Here is a 12,603-nt window from a genome sequence, read left to right as displayed (position 1 = left end):
TGTAAAAATATCAACTGTCTGACTGCTATGTGTCTTTTTAATAGCAGAGCAGTATGACAAAGGAAATACAGGCCCAAAGTTTTATGAGTCTGCATAAATATTAGCCAAATGACTCCACTGGAGATCTTTTTGATTCAGTCAGCTGGATAAAGCAAAACAGCACTAATATCGCCACTTAAGAATCCCATCAAATTCATGTACATAAAAGTAACAAATATTAAAATATTTTTATATACGGTATTCATTAATTGTAGGCTGCAATAGAACACCCTAAAGAATATAAGAAATATAAGAATATAACTTTATCTCTACAGAAACAGAGCACAACAATGATGAAAACTGTAAATTTGAATGCATTTGGGTCAATATAAAAGCGGGGGGGAATGACATTGCCATAGGTGTATACTATAGGCCACCCAACCAAGCAGAGGAAATAGATGAACTTTTTGCTAGTAAGCTAACTAAGGTATGTAGGAAGCACATCACAATAGTAATGGGGGACTTTAATTACCCTGATATCAACTGGGAGACAAACTCTGCACCAAGTGGAAGATCAAACAGATTCCTGACAAACATAGCAGACAACTTTCTCTCCCAAAAAGTAGAGAAGGGAACTAGGGGATTAGCCATGTTGGATTTAATTCTCACTAACAGAGATGAAATGATAGAAAGTGTCGAAGCCACAGGAACCTTGGGGGGAAGTGATCATGCAATACTGGAATTCAACATTGTGGAAGCACAAGCAATAGAACACAGCCAAACTAGAGTCTTGGACTTTAAAAGAGTTAATTTCAACAAACTTAGAGAGACCATGGGAAGAATTCCATGGGTGAGAATCCTCAAGGGAAAAACAACTCAAGAAGCTTGGGAAATTTTGAAAAGTGAGATAATAAAGGCCCAGTCTAGCACAATACCAACAAAGAAGAAAAATAACAGTTCTCAAAAGAAACCAGTATGGCTGCATAAAGAACTCTCTGATAAATTGAAAGATAAAAAGGACAAGTATAAGAAGTGGAAAGAGGGACACATAACTAAGGCAGAATATCAGCAAATAGCCTGTGCCTGCAAAGATGAAGTGAGGAAAGCTAAGGCTCAGAATGAACTAAGGCTTGCAACCAAAGTCAAAAATAACCAAAAAAAAGCTTCTTTCAACATATAAAAAACAAGAAAAAAGTGAAGGAAATGATTGGTCCATTAGTGGGGGAAAGTGGCAAGAAGATGACAAGCAATAGGGAGAAAGCAGAACTATTTAACTTGGTTTTTGCATTTGTCTTTACACAAAGGGAAAAAACAGACCAACCTATCAAAAATAGTGCCATAAAAAACAGAATAGAAACACAAGTTAAGATAGGCAAGAAAATGGTAACCGAGCACCTGTCCAGCCTCGACGAGTTCAAATCACCAGGACCAAATGGATTACACCCCAAGGTTCTCAAGGAACTGGCAGACGTGATCTCAGAACCACTGAACTATATCTTTCAAAGATCCTGGAGCACTGGGGAACTACCAGAGGACTGGAAAAGAGCTGATGTAGTTCCCATCTTCAAAAAAGGGAGAAAAATAGATCCAGGCAATTACAGACCTATCAGCCTGACCTCAATACCTGAGAAGATTCTGGAAAAGATAATCAAACAATCAATCAGCGAGCACCTAGAGGCATACAAAGTCATTACTAAAAGCCAACACGGGTTTGTCAAAAACAGATCATGCCAGACAAATCTTATTGCATTCTTTGACCAAGTGACAAAATTAGTAGATCAGAGGGATGCTGTGGATACAATTTACCTGGACTTCAGTAAGGCATTTGATAAAGTAGTTCACAACCTACTACTTGATAAGATAGAAAAATGTGGGTTAGACAGCATCACCACCAGACGCTAGGCTGCATTAACAGAGGGATAGAATCAAGATCACGTGAAGTACTAATACCACTTTAGAATGCCTTTGTAAGGCCACACCTAGAATACTGCATCCAGTTTTGGTCACCACGATGTAAAAAAGATGTCGAGACTCTAGAAAGGGTACAGAGAAGAGCAACAAAGATGATTGGGGGACTAGAGGCTAAAACATATAGGGAATGGTTGCTGGAATTGGGTATGTGTAGTTTAACAAAGAGAAGGGTGAGGGGTAACCTGATAGCAGTGTTCCAATATCTCAGGGGCTGCCATAAAGAAGAGGGACTCAAGCTATTTTCCAAAGCACCTGAAAGCAGGACAAGAAGCAATGGATGGAAACTAGTCAAGGAGAGAAGCAACCTAGAACTAAGGAGAAACTTCCTGACAGTTAGAACAATTAACCAGTGGAACAACCTGCCTCCAGAAGCTGTGAATGCTCCAACACTGGAGGTTTTTAAGAAGAGACTGGACATCCATTTGCCTGAAATGGTATAGGGTTTCCTGCCTGAGCATTCCTTTTGTTTGTATGTTTGTGTGTCTGTGTCTGTGAGTGCATGCTTTTAAGTCCTTATTGACTCCTGGTAACTGCCTGGAGTTCTCTTGGCAGTATTTTCAGAGGTGGTTTGCCATTGCCTTCTTCCTAGGGCTAAGAAAGAAGGACGGGCCCACAGTCACTCACCTGGCTTTGTGCCCAAGGCAGGACTAGAACTCATGGTTTTCCAGTTTCTAGTTTGATGCCTCAACCACTGCAACAAACTAACCTTCTTCTATGACATATTGTTTAAAATTTAATGTGTTTCTGTCCCATGTAATATTGAATTAAATTTTAGCAAGTTCTTTTTTGAAAAAGAAACTTAATTTCTCATAGATATTTTTCTGATATGATTTAAAATTAAATTCATAGTCATCTGAAGACACCTTTTCTTTTTTTTGTAATATTTTATTAATTTTCTAAATTTACATTTAAGTATTTAAAAAGCAACGTGGTGGCTGAGTTAATCAATTTCAATAACATACAAAAATCTTTAGTACAAATCTCAAGCTACCACATCAAATATTTCCTCTCTTTTTCCTTTAATATCTACTGTCTCATATTTGAACTAATACAGTTCTTATTATATCAATTAAGTAAAAATAGCATTGTTACATTTATCAATAAATTTTTAGCTTATACATATCCTAGTTACTTTAACATTCAATCTTTATAGACAATCAATGTCCTGTAATTAGTTTTTCCCAATTTTTAGTTCCCCATCAATATTTAAATGTAACATTTGATATTTATAATTTCCAAGTTTTAGGTAACCAAAGTTTCCTTTATCACAATTCATAACAAAGTCTAATATTCAAGATACACATCTTATCTATTTGAGTATGTTCTATTTCCCACCATCTTACATCATCTAGTTAATAATAGTATAACATCCTTATTTTCAACTAATTTTCAAATGTCTTAAATTTACTGACCAAAATTTCCCCTATTTCAACATCAAATATTTCCTCCCTTTCCCCTTAATATCTACTGTTTCATATTTAAGCTAATACAGTTCTTATTATATTCAACTAAGTAAAAACATGTTTATTAAATTTATCAATAATTTTTTAGCTTATACATAGCTTACTTTTAGTACATTCAGTCTTTATAGACAATCAATATCCTATTTATTTGTTTTCCCCAATTTTAAATTTCCCATCAATATTCAAATTTAACTTTTAATATTTATACTTCCAAGTTTTAAATAACCAAAGTTTTCTTTATCTCAATTCATAAAATCTAGTATTCAAAATACACATCTTATCTATTTGAGTATATTCTATTTTAATTAGTAATTTAAATCCTCTCTAATAAATCAAAACCCCAATTTTCTTCAGCCTTATTCTTTCTTCCTTTGCCAGCTCGCCTTCCATGTCGCTGCTTTTAAGACATCAAATAGATCTCTGTTGTTATATATATTATTTGAAATAAAAGAGACCATCCAGTCGCTATTTTTTTTTGGAAGGGCTGGCGAATTGTCTCTCTATTATTCCAGATCCGCATAGTTGTCCTGATATATTTGTCTTCCCTTCCCTTTCCTTTTTTATAAAGAAAGTCTTTTCCATTTTCAGTGTTGTTAGTCCCTTTTCTGGATTTTCCATTGACTGTTTTTGTTGGTCAGTTGAATCCTCTATCATAGTATTTAATTCTTCCACTTCTTCTGTTATGTTCTGCATAGTTGATTCTTTAATTGTAGTCAAAATTTGGGTTCATATATCTAGGCTGACATCTTGTTCTTTTCTGTAGCATCTTATTTCATCACAAGCTGAAAGGATGTTTCATGTATTGCTTTCAACATAAAAAGAATCTGTTCCTGATCTTCATACATATTCTCTTAACAGTGTGTTAAATTGAGAGTTTTAAAGTCAGAGAATGAAAATAATTTTATAACTGAGTATAGAACACAGCTGAGCTTTTCACAGCTGATATTTGTCAAGGTTGAAAAAGTCTTATCTGTAGTCTGGGCTTCAAGCCAAGTCTCCTTTAGACAATAACAAGTTGTGATATCAAACTTGGACAGAAGATGTCACCAATGCTGTTAAAGGTTTTTTAAGTCCAAAATTTGTATAATCCTTTTTCCAATTTTATTTCTTTTTTGTAAATAAAAACCAAAGTCTTCAGTAAAAATAAGAAATCTTTTGGTCCCCAAATTTTAGAAGCATGTAAATCCAGTTAGATTAAGGTTATTCTTTCAGTATTTTAACTCCCCTGGATAGTCAGTCGCCACTATTCTTAGAGGTTGGGATAGAGTTCCCTTCCCTCTCTCCTCACAGGAGGGAAGATACTTTGGGCAGCTTTTACAGGAAAAGAAAATACTTAGGATTGAAGAGAGGTTCAGATCTCACCCATTCTCATCCGTGCTGCTTTAGAAGTGCCTGGTGGTAAGTTTGACTTCGGCTGTCTGCAGCCTAGTGACAAGCCATATTTCTATGGCCATGGTTTGTCTGCTAGTTTGGAGGGCTGCCCCAGATTGAGCAGAAGGACTACAGCCCTCCCGCGATCAAGCAGGGGTCCCCTCCTTGCTTGTTGCCCCTACAGGGTGACTCTCAACCCTTTCCAGGGTCCCCAGTGGAGCAAAACCAAATACGGAAGATGGAGCTCACCTTCCAGCAGCCACGATGGCAAACCAGAAGTCTGAAGACACCTTTTCTTGAAGACTAATTGGAAAATGAAGACAGCTTTATTGGAATTCACATTTATGAAACAAGCTAGATTATTTTATTGGCACAGAACTGTTTCATCCAATAACATAGCTCATTCTTATCTTACTTCCTTTTTCTATGTTTAGGTTTTGTTCCATTCTGAACATTGCTGTATCCACCCACTCTACCCCATTATTTCACCAAAGTTTTTCTTTTCTGATGCTTTGATTTTCAATTATTCCCAATTAACATCTCTCCTATAATAAAACAAAAAATTATTCTTCCACTAATTAAAAGAAGTTGTTGTATACCCAATATAGTAATAAAATAGTTCTTGTCTCAACCAATTAAAAATATGGCTGTTTTATTCTCCAATAAAATGAATTTGATTAATATAGTTTAACATCTGAGAAATTCTCATAAAGCATGTCCTTAGCTATAATGAATGATTCTGTTTCCCTTTAATTGCCTCAGGTATTTCTTTTGAGCAGAAATTTGATAGGTACATCTGAAGCATTTGTTTGTATATTTTAGGTTAGGCAAAATTTATTTGGCAAATCAAGACATTGCTTTTATCTATTTCCCGATGATTTATAAGGCAATCAGCTCAGAACTTCATTTATAGTATCAAGATATCCCTTTCACAAATTGTTTATGAAATAAAATATCAAATTAAAATGTCTCTTCCAGAGTAATACTATACATAATATAAAATCTGAATTAAGAGAATTAGAGACAGAATACATCACAACAATTTGATTATAACATTCCCAGACATTTACCCCTTAATGTATATATGTTTGCACAGGAATTTTTTTTCTTTTGTTTTTCAAAAAAAAAGCATATAATGCAGACATCAATAGAGATTTAACAAAAGTACTTTCAGGTAGGTTGTGTGTCTTCATGTTCATATTTGTCTGCTATATTTATAACAAAGGGATTCAAAGACAGCTTCCTCCTATTGTGTACTTGGAGCTTTCTTATCATAATCAGGTTGATGTAGTACTTATTAAATTTATATGCCATCCATCTCCTTCCATAAAGCTTAGTCTAATCTGCAAGGGCTCCTGTTTGCTACATCTTCAATATTTTGTAATAAGTTCCTAAGGAGAAATAGATTTTATGCATCAGCAACTATGTCATAGTTTTTAGTGAGTTCAAAAGCATGATAAACAGCTCTACACAATATAAGATATCAGAAGATGAAGATGTTATAAAGAGGAAGCTGGGGTATCACATTTCTCCAGAGAATGGGAACAGAGGTATTGGTCTTATTAATTATTACCTCAACAGCATGATGTCCATCATTTCTTGAGCCAATTCTAATCTATGGATCCATCATTTTCTTTTTATTGATGACATAATGGCAACTGAAGACCTGACTACAACTCTCCCTTAACTTTTCCTTACTTTACTCTTCCCTTCACAAAAATTTGTAATTACACAGGTGCTTTGCATAGCTGGTGGCATGCAGGTAATGGAGCTTTTTTTAATCTTTTGCTGACATAGCTATATTGCAATCAGACAGAATAACCCATTGAAAATAAGGCAATTAATCTGGGATTAGGTATCAGGCAAGAAAGCTTTTATTACTGTATATGGTTTTAGTAACTGAGTAAACCTGTGTGGGGAAGTGATTGTGATTAATTGCAAAGTACTGTTTCTGAGGCATAGTGAGATAAGGAGATGTTGGATTGTTTGCTTTCATACACCTTCAGTTACAAAGGAAAGTGGTATTTTGCACTTTCTTTTTGTAGAGATGACATTGAATTTGTGGAGCTCAATTTTCAAATCACAGCAGGAGTAGGTAAAATAGTACTGCTTCATATTATATATATGAAAAAAGACTAGGGGAAAGGAAAAAAAGGTTATGTAAGGTTAATTGAATTACTACAGATTAAAATTAACTAACTGTGAACTAAGGCATACAATTTGTAAAAACTGAAAATAACTTATCCATCCTTCCGAGGTAGGTAAAATGAGGACCCAGATTGTTGGGGGCAATTAAGCTGACTTTGTAATAATGCCGCTTGGGTGTGTGTGTGAAAGCCCTAACAAGCAGGCATATACATAGAATGAAGGCTACTGCTAAGCTTGTAAGCCGCCCTGAGTCTTCGGAGAAGGGCGGGATATAAATGTAATAATAATAATAATAATATACATACAAACCACCCTCTCTCACAATGTTAAGTACATGTACTCCCTTCTTCTGTTTCAAATGAAGTGCAAAGAGAATGAGAAGGAAGTTAAGAGAGGCTGTGAGGACAAAGCTACACAAGGGGGAAAAAGGACAAAAAGAAATAAACTAGGACTGAGATGAGGAAATACTAAATTACTAAACAGGATAAGGTACAATAGAATATGGAAGGGGGACTGTAAAAAGCTGAACTAATATTTGTGCTTAGTTCATCAAGCAGAACCTTGTGGGTATTTATTCTAAATTAAATCCCATTTAGTTCAGCAATTCCTCTCAGGTCAGCAGGTTTAGATCTTCCAGTTTTGTTCAATCATCATGTAATTCTGTTATGGTTCATAAATAAGATGACAACACTAGGTTCCATGCCACTTCCTCATTGTTCTCCTCTTGTAAAAAATGTTTCCAGAGAGGAAAGAAACCCCAGAGTTTATTCTTCACTAAATGGCTTGGGTCCGGATTATCTAAGGGAACACCTGCTGCTGGCATCAACTTCCCATCGTCCTGTGCGCTCCCACAGGGAGGGCCTTCTCAGGGTGCCGGCGGTTAAGGAGTGCCGGCGGGTGATCCCCAGGGGGAGGGCATTCTCTGTGGGCGCACCTGCCCTTTGGAATGATTTACCGGTGGAACTTCGGACCGCCCCCGATCTGCGTTCATTTCGCCGGGACCTGAAAACCTGGTTTTTTGATCTATCAGGCCTGGACTGAAGGGGTTTTAGCTTTTAATATTGTTTTAATTGTTGGGCTTAATTAATTTAATCTATTTTAATTTTATACTATTTTTATATGGTATTTTATGCTGCCCTGTAAACCGCCCTGAGTCCTTCGGGAATAGGGCGGTATAAAAATTTAATTAAATAAAATAAATAAATAATTTCCTATATACTGGAAACAAGGCTCTATTAAAAATATAATTAGAAATGTTCTGCCTTTAGCTTCTAGCATTATCTGAAGCAGTAACTTATTCAGCTAATCCTGGGAAAATAAGTTTGTTTTGCCTCTATTTTCCCATCTATACCATAAGAAGATGATTATTCGGTTGTCTGTCAAAGATGTATAGGGAAAAAAAGCTAAAAAATCACAGTCTGATTCAGAAATCCAGCCATATTCCAGCTAATGCAAGACCTTAAAACTAAGATGCCAAAAGAGAAAGTCTATTACAAGAGAGTGAAATAATTGAAATTATTTATTTCAAGAGAAATCTTAAGTATTAACTACAGTAAGAATGAATGATCCCATTGGTAGGAAAGATGACCTAATGGAAGAGCTCTAGGATCAATTAGTGCTTCCAGATGAGGCATTTATAAGTGCCATTCTCCTTCCTTAAATAAGATATTTTGTTTTATTTACTGTCAGGTTATTGTCTTGCATCAGGGACACTATACAGGAGTATTTGTAAAAGATGTTGAAGTTATTCCTATAGGTCCGTGGTGGCGAACCTATGACACGCAGAGCCCTCTCTGTGGGCACGCGCGCTGTTGCCCCAGTCCTAGGCCTTCAGCTGGGTTTTATAAAACCTTTTTCATTTTAGGCCTCTGCCGCCGTGTGCAAAAAAAAAGGTTCAATCAATCAATCAATTTCAACTTCTCGCAGGTAAAAAAAAGATCTCGCAAAGTTGGAATTGCTTGATTGAACTTTTTAGTCCCACCCAGTCTTCCATTACCACCGCAGCCACGTCCACCCAATGGGTCACACCCAGACAATGGGCCACACCCACCCGGCTCCCAACGATAGATAAGTGGGTTTGGGGTTGCAGTTTGGGCACTCTGTCTCTAAAAGATTTGCCATCACTGCTATAGGTCAAAATCATTTTTCACAATAAATAATATAAATTTTACAAAAATTAAAAAGCAAAAAAACAAAAACAAAAAAATGAAGTGAATTTATGCACCCCACAAAGTGGTATTTAGAAGATTTTTGGCAGGAGACCAAAGGGCATTTGAAGCCAAGACTTGGCCAATGTCACTTTAATGATGGGGAGGGAGGGAGGGGAAGGATCATCAGAGCATGAGGGGATACAGTTGCGACAATTCCCAGGTCACTGTGAAATCAGACAAATACATTTCCTACACTGTCAAAAGTGGAAGAAGGCATAGACATGACAGGTACACAGAAAGAAAGTGATAAAGAAGAGCATATTGTTTTTAATGCTTTTAAGAACAATAGAACTGTTTAAGGTATTTATAAATTGTTTAAACTTTGTTCTACACCACACAGAATCACTTGCTTTGCCTATATGAATTGGAGGAAGAGGGAGAAGGAAGGAAGGAAGGAAGGAAGGAAGGAAGGAAGGAAGGAAGGAAGGAAGGAAGGAAGGAAGGAAGGAAGGGGCAATGAATCAGAAATACACATTCTGACTCATTGTCATTATGAGCTTTTAGTGAACTTATGAGCTCACTGTGATCTAAAGAATGAAGCAGATATTTGAAAATAGGACAGGAAGGCTGTTACCATGTCTAGTTTCAATCTGTACAGCATTGGCAAAGGTGAAGTCATTTGCAGAATGATGATAAATGAATACAAAATGTCAAGTACCCAGGCTAAATCTAAGAGAGTGCTGTATTCAGAAAAAAGTAAGGCACCATAATTCTCCCATATATCCTTTTCATTCCATTGGATCTAAATTTAAGACTGAAAGCATAGTTTTGGTGCCAAAAATTGTCCTTGGATCAGCCACCAATGCAATCTATGCTGCATTCTATGACTTACTTTGCAGAACTAGGTAATATTTATTGATAATGCATGTGAAACATTTTGACCCTGAAAAATACTACAGTTTATGAAATATACACTTTCTAAACACAGGTGATTTCTGTGAAAGGCACACCATTTTCTATAGAATAGCTCTCAGTGAGATGCATCTTATGGAAAATTCCATATAAAATTCCAGTATTGATATATAAAACATTAAATTATGTGCCTATTTGTGAAATATGTTTGCTTGTAAAGTAGTCTCTACTGTAGAGTATACATCTAGGCTGCATAGAACTGTGTAAATTTGCTTGGGGCAAACTTGGGTCTTGGTTGTACTTTTGAGATACTGGCCAAAATCACTGTGGGAAGAGAAAGTATGGATCCTATTTGGAAAAGTATTAGAAAATAGTTTAATTTCTCAATCAAATGCATAGAAATTGTATGTGAGAAGTGAGGAAGTGGAAACTGCTTGGAACACTGAAATTAATTATATTAGTGCTGCAGAAATGTTTAGGAATTATGGCATATGATGCCTTGTAGAATGATAAAAGAGTTTTGGATGATGAAGGAAAGCATGTGAGAAAATGCTGCAGAAATTAGGTTTAAATAAAAAGTATTGCATAACACTGTTGTCCCCAAGCTTTTTGGTTCCATGGACCAGCAACGGGGATGGGGATGGCAGGGGGTAGGGGATGATTTCACACACACAGTTTATAAATTGACTGAAGCAGTTTAAAAAATCATAATGAATTATGAATTAATCAGTGTTAGTACTAGTTTGCTGACAGAAATCATTCATGAGTATTCCTAGCCATAGGCGTCTGACAGAAATCCATGGGATGTAACGAAGCAGAAGAAAGAAACAAGAGGAAATTGCAATGTTGTCGCAGAAGCACTACCCTTTCCACGTTTGTGTCACTTTTATGTTGAAGGGCAAAGCTTGCCACGTGAGTTCAAAACCCAAGTGTAATGATTTTGTGCCACAGTGACTGGGAACATATCCTTGTGTCGATACATGTTACAGTCACTTGCTTGATCATTAATGTTCACGACCATGGTTGCTCTTGTTTAGTTCTTCATTGAGGGAAAATTGACCCAGTTGACTCAGCTATCACTAACTCACAGTAAACACACCCATGAATCAGAAGTAGATGTCCAAGAGTGTACCAGGAAAATGGAAAGTGTCTATTTTCATAGAAAGCCCAACATCTTAAAAAAAAACAACTAGGACTGAAGTCAGCTGCTAGCTTTCTTTTTTTTAAAAAAAAAATCTTTTTGGAAAAAAAAAGACTCTCTACCTCTTTATACCCTCCTTTCCCATAAATAACACATGTACACATACCATGTGGCTGTAGGCAATGAAAAATAATTGAAGAAATTATGCTAACACCTGCCAGAAGCCACCTCCAAGACTAGGACAACTGCTGATTAGAACTAACTGCCTATAAAAGAAGCTCTCCTCATTTATCAACCTTTCTCTCTGTTTGTGTTATACAAAAATCAGCATATACAGAAACATGCAAATGCATACAGTCCCCTTCTTACTTCTCAGAAAAAAGGGAAAATAGGAGAATATGGTTGCTGAGCAAGGGGAAGGAGAAGAAAATAAAGCTGATACTAAAATGGAATGATAGGAGGGAGAAAAAAATAATTAGATACAGAAGGAAAGGAAAGTTGTAGATCCCACAATAAATAAAGCCTTAATTTCACTCAGCAAAGACACTCTCCTAAGTAACAGAAAAATTTAGGCCATCTGCAAAGCTACTGTAGAGAATCACAAAGATGATTTGGGAGAAGAATACAACAGTTAGCAAAGCACAATTTAAATCCAGGAAAACATGAGAACGTTAGGAAAAAAAAAAACTTCAACAGGCTCTGCCTTAAGTCCATTTGGTATAATTAACAGACTTTCATGATTCTGTTACTATAGCCTATGGCAATAAAATAGAATTGCAGTATTTCTTGTTTGTTTCCTCACCTGGCTTTATCCCTCAAAGTTTCTTCTCCTTTAAATAAACAATTCAAATAAACAATCAGTTATAAAGTTTATAATCACTGATTTTATAAAATGCATGTGCTCCAAATCTACTTATCTAAAAACAGACGAGCCCAAAATTTTTGCTGCTAAGCAAGACAGTTGTCAAATGAGTTGTACCCCATTTTACGACCTTTTTGCCATAGTTAAGCAAATCACTGCAGTTGTTTTAATGAATTATGTTAAGCAAATCTGGCTTCTCCCATTGACTTGCTTGTCAGAAACCAGCTAGAAAGGTTACAAATGGTGATCACATGACCCCAGACACTACAACTATTGTAAATACATGCCAGTTGCTAAATACCTGAATTCTGATCACCTGATCATGGAGATGCTGCAACGGTTGTGTGAAAATCTGTCATGTTACTTTTTCCAGTGTCATAGCTTCAAACAATCACTATAAACAAATGATTGTAAGTCAAGAACTGTCTGTACATGTATATAATATCTACCTGTGTTTACTATCCATTTTTATACATATTGTATCTAACATTTAAAAAATTGAAAATAACCTAAAGAAGCATGGATAGTGCCAGGGACAATAACATATGATTTTAATGAAAGAGTAAGCCTTGGAATAGTAAGGCATGGAAAGAGTACTGAGCTCTA

The 12,603-nt window shown here is 36.0% G+C and overlaps 1 protein-coding gene across 1 annotated transcript in view; it reads right to left on the bottom strand.

Moving 5' to 3' along the window:
* Nucleotides 1-12,603, bottom strand: part of NALF1 (NALCN channel auxiliary factor 1) — a gene marked incomplete at its 5' end in the record, with an annotated part of 472,917 nt that overhangs the window by 333,445 nt on the left and 126,869 nt on the right. The gene's annotated exons all lie outside the window — the stretch shown is intronic.

This window comes from Vipera ursinii (genome assembly GCF_947247035.1).
Source record: "Vipera ursinii genome assembly, chromosome: 4".
In the NCBI taxonomy this organism is placed as follows: domain Eukaryota; kingdom Metazoa; phylum Chordata; class Lepidosauria; order Squamata; family Viperidae; genus Vipera; species Vipera ursinii.
This window is presented reverse-complemented; position numbering and strand designations above follow the sequence as displayed.